Source organism: Camelus ferus, chromosome 14 (assembly GCF_009834535.1).
Source record: "Camelus ferus isolate YT-003-E chromosome 14, BCGSAC_Cfer_1.0, whole genome shotgun sequence".
Classification (NCBI taxonomy): domain Eukaryota; kingdom Metazoa; phylum Chordata; class Mammalia; order Artiodactyla; family Camelidae; genus Camelus; species Camelus ferus.
Genome location: NC_045709.1, coordinates 64509542 through 64525052, shown reverse-complemented (window position 1 = coordinate 64525052; position 15511 = coordinate 64509542). Strand labels below are relative to the sequence as shown.

General features: G+C 34.0%; 1 long non-coding RNA gene across 1 annotated transcript; it reads right to left on the bottom strand.

Moving 5' to 3' along the window:
- Positions 1 to 512: 512 nt before the first annotated feature.
- LOC116668508 lies at positions 513 to 13400 on the bottom strand. The gene is made up of 4 exons (XR_004325610.1): positions 13303 to 13400; positions 11745 to 11921; positions 2709 to 2806; positions 513 to 987 (listed from the first exon to the last, which is right to left on the bottom strand). It is a non-coding gene; the product is annotated as an uncharacterized LOC116668508 (long non-coding RNA).
- Between the last annotated feature and the right edge of the window lie 2111 nt (positions 13401 to 15511).

Here is a 15511-nt window from a genome sequence, read left to right as displayed (position 1 = left end):
CCAAATGTAAATTGCCTTACATATACATACATACACACACCCATGCAAACACAGTCATCTTATGTTATTTGTTATATTGTTAGTTTTATATTACTATTATAAGTCAGTAATCTTACATTTCAATTAATTGTGCTATGCTTGAAAACTCCTCTGTGCAGGAGGACGTTAAAGGAAAATCAACATTTGAATGGAACTAAACTTGTGAAATTGCAATATGGTAAGACAGCTTGATGTGAAGATTAAATGAGGATGACACAGAAGGATCTGATAGATCAATTTTTCTTTGTTTGTTTTATGTCATCAGTTCAAGCAGGCAGGTGGTTAAAACATGATAACCACAACTGACCAAGAGTGCCTTAATGTTCCCCTCTGCTTGACTGAATTTTAGGAAGACCCCTGATCTTCCTTTTCTTAGAGCATTTACTTTAGAAAACTAATAACTGTAAATTTGTTCTTTGACATTTTTAGATATATTTGACTTTTTTTTTAAAAGATTTTTCTAATTTTATAACTCAAGAATGTCTTTCTTAAGGACCTAGGAGCCATCTGTTTAAAATATAATCATCAAGGAATATAACACCCCTAGTCTCCCTGTCTACCTTCACTGGGAACCAAGTAGCAAACACAGATGGTTTAATCACAGAGAAAACCATTTGGAAACGTACTCAATGTGTTCAGCACATCCCATTGATCAACCTCCCCCTCCTAACACCCTCCAGTACTTTTCCACTAGTTACCCTCACACTTAAAAATTCTCTTACCTTTTGTTTTAGTGGATTCAAGTTCAGGCTGAATTCTATCTTCTCCCCCTCATTGCAATGGCCTTGTGTCTTAGTCAGCTGATGCCACCATAACAAAGTAGACTTGGTGGCTCACACAATAAAAATTTATTTCTTCTGGTTTGGGGAAGGTAGGGAAGTCCAAAGTCAGGGTTCCAGCATGTGGGCTCTTGTTCTGGCTGGCAGATGGCTGCCTTCTCTCTGTGTCCTTACATGGCAGAGAGAAAAAGCAAGTAAGCTCTCTGATGTCTCTCCTTATAAAGGCACTAATTCCATCATTAGAGCTCCACACACATGACCTCATCTGAGCATAATTACTTCGCACAGGACCCATCTCCAAATATCAACCCACTGGGGATTACAGCTTCAAATGTGAATTTTGAGTGGGCACAGTTCAGTTCATGGTACCTTGAATAAAATCTTCACTATCTCTTTAAATTTGCCCAGTTCAATTTTTTGCTTTGTCCACAGCCAGTAGGCAATAGAGAGCGATTTCATGGATGAAAATAATCCTTCACTACTTGTTCTTGATGTCACATAGAGGTGAGAGTAGGCAAAGGAAAGAGATGCACTGTGCTTTTCTCAGGCCTTCTGTATTTCCCATAGATAGGGACATTCTTGAGTAAAATTATTAGGAAGAAAATCTTCCTTGGTGCCCATCCACTTATCCTCTTTCATTCTACTCTTCTCTTGTATTAAATCCAGGGGAAAGGAGACAAGAAGTCAGAAAAGGCCTTCTGGAAAAAAATGGCATTTGTGTATAACAATGGTGGCAGAAAAGGTTAAAGCATGTGGTCAGCAGTTAGGAGGAAAGAAAAAGCTGGTGTAAGGAAAAGGGGTGAACTAATAATGATAACAGCAATAGCAAAAAGTTATAGCATTCATTTAATTTCTACTGTGTGCCAGCCTCTCTTCTAAACACTTAATGTGCATTAATTAATTTAATCATCATAGCAACCTTATGCCGTAGATAGTATAATTTTCCTCATTTTACATATAAAGAAATTAAGCTATTAGGAAGTTAAAGAATTTGCTCAAGGTCATAAAACTAATAAATGATAGAGCTGGAATTTAAGTACAGGCATTATTGTCCTAGGCCCTATGTATTTAATCTGAAGACAGTACTGTCACTAAACATATGTCATCTCTCTCAAGACATATACATATTTTAATCACATAATGATTTTGATGGTGGGATTTTTGATCATGAGTTCAAGTTAACAATGAAAAGTTGTTTTGGGAGGGATGGAGGTTGGAGCAGGTTTTCAAAAACACTTCTCAAATTATAGAATATTTTAACTACTTTTTAATTTTGGAGGAAAGATCAGTGCTGATAACAAAGCTCATAAAAATAGACACTATTTGTAGAGTGTTTTATAATTTACAAAATGCTTTAATCTGTATATTTTTCTTGAGATTTTTATCAATGACTAATGTAAGGTTGATAAATTTACCATGACTTTTGAAGAATTTGTGTAACTTTCTAAATTTATGACAGCTAATTAGGAGGGATTAAAGATTCAAGCATACAATTACTTGATGTCTAATTCCTTAAAGTTTTCACAAACTCACTTCAACAGACACTAGATATAAATATGATTTGAAAACTGTGACTTGAAGGTTAGAAGGAAGCAGTTAAAGGTACATGGTTATGTCCAGCTAGTATCTTTGAAAACAAGTTTTACTATTGAGTATAAGATCTGTAATTGAGACTCAATTAAGTGTTCTTTTTTTTTTTGAAAATTCCACTCAACGTATTAATTTTGGCAACTGAGAAAAAACACAAGTGTAACTGCTAACCGAAGGATAATCTGGGGAAGACCCAGTCACTTGTAATTTAATTAGGGATAGTCAGCATGAAATCAGAAAAGAGAGATCCTCATTAACTTTGTGGAAAACACATTTAAGAAGTGAGAAAATACTCCTGACCTGGGTTCCTAGATTTTCAAAGCTCCATGGAGACTGCTAGCTGGACTGATATCCCTTGATACTGACAAAGTCTTATCTAGTTAGACTTTTACTTCTTTCTGTGAAAATTTAGAGATTGGAAATACCTGAATTAGAACATTCAATTATAAGAAGCAAATTATAATGAGTGGACTTTTTATTGATATAAGTATAAATATGAGACCTGAGGGTAGAATTAAATATTTAGTTAGACTGAGAGGACTCTATAGCTGAGAAATGTGAGGCAGAGCAAATTTTTTGCCTCCACTTTGCTCATAAAAAACCTGAAAGAAAAATGTGCTGTTCATTGCTAAAAGTGTTTAGAGCAAAACAGTTAAACTCACAACCAGCAGCCCAAAGTAGTTTTGAAAAGTACATGGTTGAGAACATCTTGGATTTTGAAAAGGTGTACACCTTGACACAATAGAGATTTGTGACAGGAAGAGAAGGATCTGTAGAATTCATGAGCTCACATTTGGGGGAAAATGTATAAATATTTAAGAGAAAGCAAATGCAACACATTCAAAGATTCTGGAAATTTTTAGTATTCTGATTCTTATCCTGTTGGACCACAGAATATGAAAATAACAGAATATACAGAAAAATATGCAGCAAGATCCATCTCTGTGTCTCTGTTTTTCTCTCTCATGCTCTCCCTTGTTTTCCCATCTGATTCTCCTAAGTCTCTGTCTCTAACAGTAAAGAGAATTTCAGGTAATCTTTCCTAGACCAGAAATAAAGAGGACTTTGATGTGATCATTTCCAGGGAGGAATGAGGGACTCTGAGAGAATGAGATAACCCAGTGAAGTCTGTGTGTGTCTGCGTGTGCATGTGTGTGTGTGTTTATGTTTATGTGTTTACAGGAAAAATTCTCTCTCTCTCCCTTCCTATAGAGCAGTGGCCCTCAATGTTGGTTGCACTAGAATTAATAGGAAACTTAAAAAATGTCCATGCTCCAAGCCAGTTCCATCAGAATCCATGGGAATCAAGCCTCTCATAATCCCAATAAGCAGCTAAGATTGAGAAACACTACAGAGTAGCCGAACCCAGTAATCCTCTGGCCTTCACCCCTTTATGAATTTACCTGGGAGAGCAAGAAGGGAGTGAAAATTAATCCAGTTTCCATTTTAATAGGATATAATCTTTTAGTAAGTAGGAGCAAAGACCCTTATATTTATTTTTCTGAGTGGCTTTTGGAAACGCCTATCTCCCCTCTAGAAAAAGTCTTCAGTGACAAAATAGCAATGGTATATTGACTTTAACTACTAATTAATTATACTGGTTGTTTGCTTTAAAAATTTCTTCTCTTATGCTTATATAGTATACTATATACTTACTAAATTGCCCTCTGTAACTTTCTTTATCAGTAAACTCATGTGTTTGCTTTAAAGTTTTGCTGATAATCCAACTTTCACATCCCCATAAAACACAGAACTCTATTATCATTCTCTTTAACATTTAGCTGCATATATATTTGTCATTACTTCAGCCAACATTCACAGAAAACTATGAGTAAGTGAAAACTACGCATAAGTTATAAGACAAAGCTAGTATACAGGTATTATAACATTTGTATGCATTTTGAAATATTTATTCACCTTTTAGAAAATAGAATTAGGATGTCTATAGCCTGTAGTTTTACACATGTGTCCTCTCTTTAAATGTCAATATGGAGTGTAAAAGCATTTATAAATAAAATGTATGTTTTTCAATGTTTATTTCTTCAGAGAATTTAATGTGTTTTTGAGTATTTACTTAATCTAGCAAAAGTTTGATAATATTTATGAAGTATAAAAATTGCTTAAATAAATAAATTAGTGTTTACTGTCTGCTTCTCGAGAAGCAAGAGTATCTCATAGAAAATACAGACAATCTCAATTGTTAAAGAAGAGGATGATTTGAAGATAAGATTTGTAAAGGAGAGGTATTTGTAGATTTAAGTCATAATTCTTTTTTTTTTAACATTTTTTATTGATTTATAATCACTTTACCATGTTGTGTCAAATCCCAGTGTTCAGCACAATTTTTCAGTCATTCATGGACATATACACACTCATTGTCACATTTTTTTCTCTGTGAGTTATCATAACATTTTGTGTATATTTCCCTGTGCTATACAGTGTAATCTTGTTTATCTATTCTACAGTCATAATTCATTTTTGCAAAGATTTATGCATTCAAAGTTATCAAAAGCAACAATAGTACTTCAGTGTGGTAAATGGAATTGCTACATTTCTTTAAATTGTGAAACAGAAATTTTTAAAAATCTGATTTTTATTTATGTAAGTTTTAAATTGACTATTTCATACTCAGTTAGGCCATAGAACAAGTCTTATTAAATTTAAAAGTATCAGAATCATACAAAGTATGCTCTCCAACTATGTAATGGAGTGAAATTAGAAATCAATAGTGGGATATTTGATTAATTCAGAAATTTGTGGAAATTAAACAACTCACTCTTACATTACCAATGGGTCAAAAAGGAAATCACTATGGAAGTTAGAAAATAACTTGAGATAAGTGAAAGCAAAAATGCAATATACCACAATTTAGTGAAAGCAGTGCTGAGAAGGAAACTTGTTACTATGTTAAAGAAAGAAGAAAAATCTCAAATTGATAGATAATCTTAGCTCCCATGTTAAGAAACTAGCAAAAAAACCCAGCAAATTAAACCCAATCAAGTAGAAGGAAAAAAGTAATAATGATTAGAAGGGATATAAATGAAATACAAAATATAAAAATAATAGAGGAAATCAACAAAATCAAAAGCTGATTTATTAAAAAGATCAACAATATTAATAAGCTTTTGGCTAAATTGACCAAGAAAAAATAGAGAAGACTCAAATGACCAAAATCAGGATAATGAGACATCACTACTAGCCTTACAGAAATAAAATGGTTTATAAGGGAATATTATGAATATCTACATTAATAAATTAAATAAAATAGACAAATTCTAGCAAATATACACAAATTATCAAAACCAACTCTAGAAGAAGATGAAGATTAGGGAATTTCCCCAACTCATTTTATGAGGTCAGTAATATCCTGATACTAAAACCAAGAAAAGTCATCACAAGAAAAGTAGAGATCAATATCCCTTATGAGCATAGACACTGTCAGGGGGAAATTAATTTTCCTCTACTCTTTCAGGTTCTTCTGACTTGTCTGAGTATTAAATAGGCATGAGTCAGATTAACAGGAGAAAATAAAACAAAAGTTTAATAATGTGTATTCACGAGAGAGAGTCAAGAAAACTAAGTAACTTGCCCAAATGGCCAAAGCCCTCACCTTAAATATATCTTTAGCTAAAGACAAAAGAAAATGTTGGAGATAGTGATTTGAGACTTCAAAGGAGAAGAAAGCAATTATCATGGAGGTGGAAAAGCAAATATTTGGTAGAAAAATGTTTGCTGGTCCACAAAATAATAATGGGACACACAGTAGAAGGTGATTCCTCCCTGTCTCCCTCACTTAGCCCATATTCTTCACAGATATTTCTGGTGCTAAGCTCTATTCCAGGAACAAGCTCTTTATCTAAATTCTTTTAGAAAGTTAAAGGGAAAGTAACAAGAAAAAACTTCTTGAGTCTTAAAAATAATTAGCCTAAGTTAATCCTTATGCCAAAGAGACATATTTTGGGATGGCAAATTTTGCTCCCCAAATACACAAAAATATTCAAAAAAATACTAGCAAAAGTAATATGAAAACATATCAAAATAATACACCATAAGCAGGAGGTTAAATACAAGACAAGTTTAATATCTGACAATCAATGTAATACATCATATTAATAGAAAAAAGGAACAAAAATCATATGATCATCTCAATGCATGTAGAACACTCATTTGACAAAATCCAACATTTTTTTATGTGACAAAATACTCAACAAACTAGAAACGGTAGGGAATTTCCTCAATATGATAAATCGTACGTTTGAAACCCCACAGTTGACATTATTCTTAATGGTAAAAGACTGGATGTTTTCTTCCCAAGATCAGGTACAAGATAAAGATGTCTTTTCTAGCCACTTTTACTCAACATTGAACTGGAGGTTCTAGTTAGGAAAATTAGATAAGAAACAGAAATGAAAGGCATTCAGGTAGTAAAGGAAGAACTAAAATTATCTCCTTTCACAGATGACAAAATCTTGTACATAGAAAATCATAAGAAATTCACTAAAACCCATTAGAACTTATAAGTGAGTTCAGCATGTTGCAGAATACAAGAATATACAACAATCATATTTCACTAGTAATGAACAATATGAAAATATAATTAAAATAGATTTGCAGATACTAACCACTATATATAAATAGATAAACAACAAATTGATACTGTATAGCACAGGGAACTATATTCAATATCTTGTAACTTATGGTTAAAAAGAATATGAAAACAAATATATGTGTGTTCCTAAATGACTGAAATATTGTGCTGTACACCAAAAATTGACACAACATTGTAAACAGACTATACTTCATAAAAATATATTTAAGAAAGAATATAATTTTATTTACAATAAACCTGAAAAGTAGCAGAATATTTGGACTAAATTTAACAATAGGAGCACATGGCTGGCTGAAAAATACTATGTTGTTGAAAGAAATCAAAGACATTTTAAATAAACTTACATCGCGTGTTCATGGATCAGAAAATATGGTTAACATGTCAATCTCCAAATTGTTTTAGAGATTAAGCAGCATATCTATCAAAATACCAGCTACCTTTCTTTCTTTTTTTTTTTTTTTTTTTTTTTTTTTGCAGAAATTGAAAAGCTGATCCCAGAATTCATGTGGAAATCCAAGGGACCCAAAATAGCCCTAATAATCTTGAGGGAAAAAAACCCAAAACTGAAGTACCCCCAAATTTATGATTTCAAAACTTACTGCAAAGCTACAGTAATTAACACAGTCCTGTGATAATGGAATAAAGATAGACATATAGATCAGCGGACTAGAAGTGAGAGTCCAGAAACTTACCTTTACATTAATGGTCAGTTGATTTTTGACAAGACTGCAGACACAACACAATGAAGAATAAAGTCTTTACAACAAATGGTGCTGGGATAAGTGGATACCAACATGCAAAAAATGAAGCCAGAGCCCTTCCTTACACCATACCAACAAAACAAAAAAATACTTAGGGTAAATAATTAACCTAATGTAAGAGCTAATCTATTAAAGTCCTGGAAGAAAACATAGGAGTAATTTTTGTGACCCAAGATTAGACAACGATTTCTTAGATATGAAACCAAGGGTACAAAGCAGCAAAGGAAAAAATATAGATAAATTGGACTACATCAAAATGAATAAATTTTGTGCTGCGAATTATACCTTCAAAAAAGTAAATATACAATCTGCAAAATAAGAGAAAATATTTGTAAATAATGTATCTGATAAATAACTGGTGTTCAGAATATATAAATAACTCTTACAACTAAATAACAAGACAGCCCAATTAAAAAAATGCACCAAGGACCTGATAGACATTTCTCCAAAAAGATACACAAATGCCCAATAAGCACATAAATGTGTGTCATCATCATTAATCATTACAGAAATTTATATTGGAACCACAATGAGATATCATTTCATACCCATGGGATAGCTATAATCAAAAAGACCACAGCAAGTGGGTGAAGAAATTGGAATCCTTACACATTGCTGGTGGAATGCAAAATGGTACAGTCACTTTGGGAAATGGCTGGGCAGTTTCTTGAAAGATTAAGAATAGAGTTAATCATATGCCCAGTAATTCCTCTCTTAGGTACATCCCAAGTGAAATAAAACATATATCCACACAAAATTGTACTTTAGTGTTATTAGTGGTATTATTCATAATAAGCAAGGTATGGAAACAACCTAAATGTCCATCAAACAAGCTGTGTTATATTTATACAAAAGAATATTATTCAGCAAAAATATTAGTAATACATGCTACACAATGAATGAACTTTGAAAACATTATGCTAAGTGATAAAAGTTATTCAAAAAATATTGTAAGATTCTATTTATATGAAATGCCCAGATTAGGCAAATTCATGGAAACAAAAAATAGATGTAATGCTTAGAGTTGGGGCAGGAATGGGGAGTGACTGCAATGCATATAGGATAATGGGGTGATGAAAACGTTCCAAACTTAGATTTTGGTGGTGGTTGCACTATTGAATTGTACAGGTTCAATAAGAAAATTTTATGAAGTAGATCTTCATAAAGCTATTAGAAATGCCCTACTTTATAAATGCCTTCATATTTAAAGTTTCATTTTTCTTAATTTCAAGAAAAAATACTCTTCAAAAAATTTTTTTCCAGTTCTATTGCGATACAGCTGACATACATCACTGTGTAAGTTTACGGTGTGCAGCGTAATGATTTGTCTTACATGTATCGTGAAATGATTGCTGCAATAAGTTTAGTTAGTGTCCATCATCTCATATACATACACAAAAAGAAAGGGAAAAAACCCTTGTGATGGGAACTCTTAATGTTTACTCTCTTAACATCTTTCTTATATATCATACAGCCATGTTAGCTATAGCCATCATGTTGTACATTATGTCCCTTGTACTCATTCTTATAACTGAAAGTTTGTAACTTTTGGCCACCTTCCTCCAGTTCTGCTGCCTCCCCAACCTCCTGCCTCCCTTAACCACAAATCTGATCTCTATTTCTATGAGATTTTTTTTCAAAAAATGCATTTGTAATGATTTTACTATGTGAAAAATTTGAAGGTGGGAGTCTGGCATATCTAGCTTGCAAAGTGTAACAACTTTAGATTATATTTTTTCTTCAAATACCTTTATGTCTGATGAATTTTTCAGTTTTTGTTAGTTCAATAGAAGGGATCTGGCAATGTAAATATATCATTGGTGAGAGTTATGGAAATGACTACTTTGAAATATAGCAAAAAACCATATTTTTAGAGGATGCTATTCAGATTCAAATTCATTTTCATGCATAAATATCATCCTGATAGCTTCCATACATAGCTTCTTTTTAGTTCAGACCAGCAAATCTGAACCCAATGATCTGTCTATATTTGTAAATTATATGATAGATTAAAAAAAAAACAAGTTTTTGACAACATATAATGAAAACTCTATTTATATTCTGTAATTAATATTGTTATGTCAGTCTTGTAGCTCCATTAAAGCATGTGGATAAAAGATTATTATTTTCCTTTTCTTTACTGTTAATCATTTAAGCAAGTGAGTTTAATGAGAAAATTAAGATGGAGAAAAGAAGTTTGGGAGATTTAATGATAAAAGTGTCAAGTTAAAAGTTTAATTTCTCTTTCACAGGAACGAAGACAAATGAAGATGCAAATGGAAATTAATTTGGTCATCTTTGAAAAATACTTAAAATATACAAACATAAAAGAAAAATGACAATTGAAAGAATGTGTGACAAAGAAAGGATCAGTAAAGGTACTAAATATTGATAAAGATTGATAATTGGAAGGGTAATGGGCAGATAAAGGATGGCAAGGTTTAAGGATGGATTTCATACAATTTTGAAAAACATTATTGTCAGTGAAATTAACATTTAGAAATATGTTGAACAGATTTCTTAGCAGAACATCCACAATCCTCTATGACTTGGTCCTTGCCCGCCTCTTCAACTTTGTCTCCTCTTTCCCCTATCCTAACAGCAACAACTCTCATGATGACAATACCAACTGTAACAACTCTTTGTAATTACAGGGTATTTCCCAGGGCCAGAAACTGTGCAGGACTTGGCCATTTGTTTTTCCATCCTTAAAATAAAAACTCAGTGGTGAACACCATTATTCTCATTTTTCAAATTAGTAAAACTGAAGCGTTGAAACTTTAAATGACTTGATCTAAGTTACACAGATAGTAAATGTCAGAGCTAAGTTCAAATCCAGCTTTTCTGATGCCAAAATCTGTGGCTTCTGGGACTCTTCAAGTACATAGAACTATTTACAGTTCCCTGAACAAGTGTCATTATTTCATTCCTTGCACAAACTTATTCTACCTGTAATGTTCTTCCTAATTGTTCCCTTGAAAGACCCTAAGACTTCCATCCTGCAAGACCAAATCTCATTTGCTTTCTGCTCTAAGCTTTCAAGTATTCAACCAAGCAGAATTGATGGTATTCTCCTTTCTGCTGCCCTTGGTCCTGGTCCAAACTGCTAACATGCCCTTAGCCCACTATAGTGCAATTATTTACATACAAATTTGTCTGAAGCACAATAAGCACACGGAAGACATGAAATGAATAAAGTGGTGAATGAATGAGTGAATTTTCACAATGAAATGTCATGCTATTGTGACTGGAGACATGAAATGACCACAGCATTCAACAAAAATCTGCTAATTTAACTGCGTGGTTTTAGAGTAGTTGAAAAAGGGTCACAGGAAGAATTTACTCACATTAGTGGTGGGTTAATTTATTAGCATAATTTTCTTTTGTTGTGTTTTATTACAGCTATTCTCTTTGTCACCTTGTCTAACTTCTTCCCTTCTCTCAACTTAGTGTCAAACATAGATTAAGACAGGAATGTGTTACCATGGAGGAAACAAGAATAACAATCTTTTATACATTTGTGCATGATAAGGAAGAAATTGCCAGTTTCAGAGTAATTTTGCTCCCTTAGGACTAATACATTTGTGAGTTTGAGTAGAAGAATGCATGAGCTGGCCAAAAAGGAGACTTCTTGGAAAAAAAAGTCATCCTAGGGGAAGAAAGGGTCAGATTTCAACACATGACAGCTGCTCCAGTTACAAAGTCGAGTATTCGAAAAAGAGGGGCAGTTATAATAACAGGATAATAGCACTCAGATTGAGCACAATAGGGCCCCTGTTGTCTTATATTTGAGTCCTAGGTAGACTGAGGCTGGTCAATTCAATTTGAAAAGGCTACAAAAGGTTATCTTATTAAAACATTCTGATTGGTATTTGAAGAACATGGCAGACATTTAATGAGAGCTGAGTGATATAGTAACATAAAAGTGAGAGGAGGGAGAGAGAGACAGAGGGACAAAGAGATTACCTCTTCTTTGGTAGAAGCTGCAACAGTTTTTTCTGTTATTGTTAGTTTTTCTTTTTCTTTCTCTTTCTCTTTCTTTGTATTTCTTTTTCTTTTTCTTTTTCTTTTTGACATTTCAAGAGCTTCTAACACAATTTCACTGCTGGAAAAGCCAGGTGTTATCATAAGGATACAGAGTACCTAATGGAGGAAGTAACAGTAGCATTAGTGGACTTTAGTGGACATAGTGGACCTCAGGAAATTAATGGGATTCAAGATTTCATAACTTCCTCAAGAGTTAAATCCAGGAGGAATCCATGAAACATAGCCTCAACTGGAAGTGGTACCCAAACTCCTCCCAGGTCTTCAGAGATGGAGGGCACTGATAGAATTCAAGCTGAAGAGAAGAAAATGTGATTTTACTACTCTTTTTGGGAGGAGTAGCTCTTAAGAAAAAACCTATAAAAAATAAGATGCCACATGGAAGCAGAGTGTATGTGTTTGTGTGGACGAATGGACATCCAAAGCAATGGTGTGAGGGATAGAGGTGAGATGAGAGGCACAATTCAAGTGATTTAGTTTTTCTCACGAGGAGCAGATGACTATTAATGATATCATTAATTGTGATAACATGAATGCGGCTGAAGAAGCACCATTTACACATCGTCCTTCTCCTTATTCTGCATGTCCTATTTATTATTTAATTTCAGAAAAAGTTCATATGTCTGTTATTTTAGTGCAATCTGTAATATCAAAAGGCCATAGCTAGACTAATAATAATAATAATAATAATAATAATAATAATAATAATAATAATAATAATATCTTTGCCATGTAACATGTACTTTACATTTATTAATTGCATAAATGGCTTTCATTTCAAAGAGATTTTATCTAAGTTCCCCTTCCTCCCATATTTCCTCACTCCACGCATCCCTTTTCTGCAGTAGAATGAAGTGATCTGTTAGGATCATGATGTGAGAAGTTAGAATAACATCTCTAGAAGGCAGTCAGCTAGTTCAATGCCCCATTTTATTCCAGTGATAGAGTTCTACTTTGGTGGCACATTAAGCTCCAACAAAAGCATTATTATGTCTTTAGGCTTCAGGATCTTAACATTTTTGGATTTATAGTTTACTTTAGAGTCGTGATAGAAGTCAAGCAATAAGTACAGATGAGAGGAGAGATGCATCTTAAATTATTTCCATCCTATCTTTTTAGGTAATCAGATATCCAATAGTAAAACTTGGGTAAAAGAAAAATAAATGGCACATCACATTCTTAAGATGCTATATTGAAGATCAAGGGCTTTCAAGTTGCTAAAGCCTAATGATTCATTCAGGGGTTCATTCTAACTTGAAAGCATCTCAAATTGGTAAGCACTTTATTCACGTCTTGGATTGTCTGCTCTTCCAAAGGCACTCTCAGAAAGAAGTGGTAATGTTAGGTGGGTAGAAATTTCTGTAATATGATAATAGTGATTTTCAGTATTAGGAGCCAGATTTAACTAATACCCAAAATGCTTGAGACCATAAGAATGGAAATCAGGTGCATCATTTCTCACTGCCTTTGGGTTACGTACCTGTGTCTTGACTGCTCATACTCTTCATCATCTTCCTATGTCAGATTTCCTATGTTCTAAAAATGAGTTCAGAAGCATTGTTGATGAAAAGTCAGGCTAAAAAAATATGGAAGTGTAATAGTTACTTCATTTAGATAATGTTTTATTATGTTTTCTGCTCTCTTTCTCAAACAGAAATCTACTTTTCATAGCTGGTTACATATAAATCCAGATGATTTGATACTCTTTAAGAAACACAGTCTCAAACTTAGATATTAAATGTATTGCTAAGTGTATTGTACAAATAACATTATTTTCCTGAGCCATTTAAAAATTAGTCGCTGATATGGTTCCCCATCATCCTGAATAGGCTAGAGCTTATTTTCTAAAAACAAGGACATTCTCCTACATTGCCCCAATACAACCAGCAAATCAGCAAGTCAGAAATTAGCAATGACATATTACTATCATCTGACCCTCAGGTCCCAGTCACTGTTTACCACTTGTATCAGTGATAGTCTTTATAACAAAAAGAGCAAGTTCTAGTTCAGGTATTGTATTTAGTAATTTAGTTGCCACGCTATCTTATTCTCCTCAATCTGGAGCAGTTCCTTATCTTTTCCTTATTTTTATGACATTGACACTTGAAGATTTCACACCAGTCATTTTGTATAATGACCCTCCGTTTGGGATTCTCTGATGCTTTCTCATGATTCACGTCAACAGGTTATGCATCTTTGGCAGGAATATCACAGAAATATTGCTGTGTCCTATCACATAGTACATGATTTGTTTCATTGCTGGAGATGCTAATGTTGCTAGCTAGATAAAGGTGGTTCTGCCAGATTTTTTTTCCCCTCAGTAATTAAAAAGCATTTCAAGGGGAGATACTTGAGACTATGTATAAAATCCATTGTTCACTCAATATTTAATTTATTAATGAATTTATTTCTATTAGTATGTACTATAAGATTCCTATTTTGTTCCACGAGTTAGAATTCATTACTGTGATTATTTCTTTTGATACTCAAAATTTCCCAGATTTGGTTCTTGAAGATTTTTGTTGCTGTTGTTCTTTCGACATTTCCCATTATTGAGCACTTTCTTATTTTCAGAAAGAATAATTTGTTCCATATTCGTCTTGTACCCTTTCTGCAATAACCCTGACATTTAGCCATCCTTTCAGGAGCCCTCATGTGCTGTCATGGGCTACATTGAGCCCCTCCCCTAGTATGCATAACCACTTCATTCCTTTGACTCTGAAACAATGTTCTGGACTGTCTTCACTATGTCTGTGGTGAAGCCTTCCTTACGCTCCTTGGAGTCCAAAATCCTGCAGAGGGCCACTCTGTCCCCCACTTGCGGATGTCCTTTTCATCTCTCTTGGGGTCCGACATTCCACGCCAGGGCTGTGTCCTGTGTGAATCTCCTCTTCACCATGCTGGGCTCTGACATCTGGCTCAGGGCAACTACTACCAGCAACCATTGCAGTATACACCCTCCTTAATCCTCTTGGGTCCTGACGTCTGCTCTGGCCCACCGGGCTTCCTAGCCTTCACGATTGTGTTGCAGGTGCCTTCTCACCTGGCTCACATAAAGATGTTTAGAGTGCATTGGAGAAATCAAGAATTAATTTAAAAATAAAGTTAAATTAAGTAAGCATACTTGAATGATAAATACTAGGTTTATAAATTGTTTATTAGAAACCAAAATTATGGAGAGGAACCCTACCTACTGATCATCAGCTAGAACACAAAACACAAAAGATTCTCCAAATACCTGTTTGTGCACAGATAACTGCCAAATGTAGACTGCCATCCCTGATCTCCTCAGCTTTGAGCTAGAGACTCACATAACTAGTTGCCTTTCCAGAGTCCCCTCCTGGATGACTTACAGGCATGTCAAACCCTCCATTTAACCAACCAAAATCCAGTCTACTCCTCTCCAGTGTTCCAAATCTCATTCTCTCAGTTAATATTCCTGCTGATTGATTAATGAAACCTTGAAATCTACTGATCAACCCTACTGCTTTTTCTTCCACAACCAGTCTATACACTGCCCTTAGATCACCATCATATGTATAAGCTATGTATATAAATAGCTTAAATCTGTTCACTTCTGCTTGTCTCGTCTGCTATCACTCTAACCTGAGGCAGTCATCTCATCACTCAAGGACTAAAATGGCCTCCTAAGTGTTCTCTCTGCACTCACTCATGCCTGTGACAAGGCA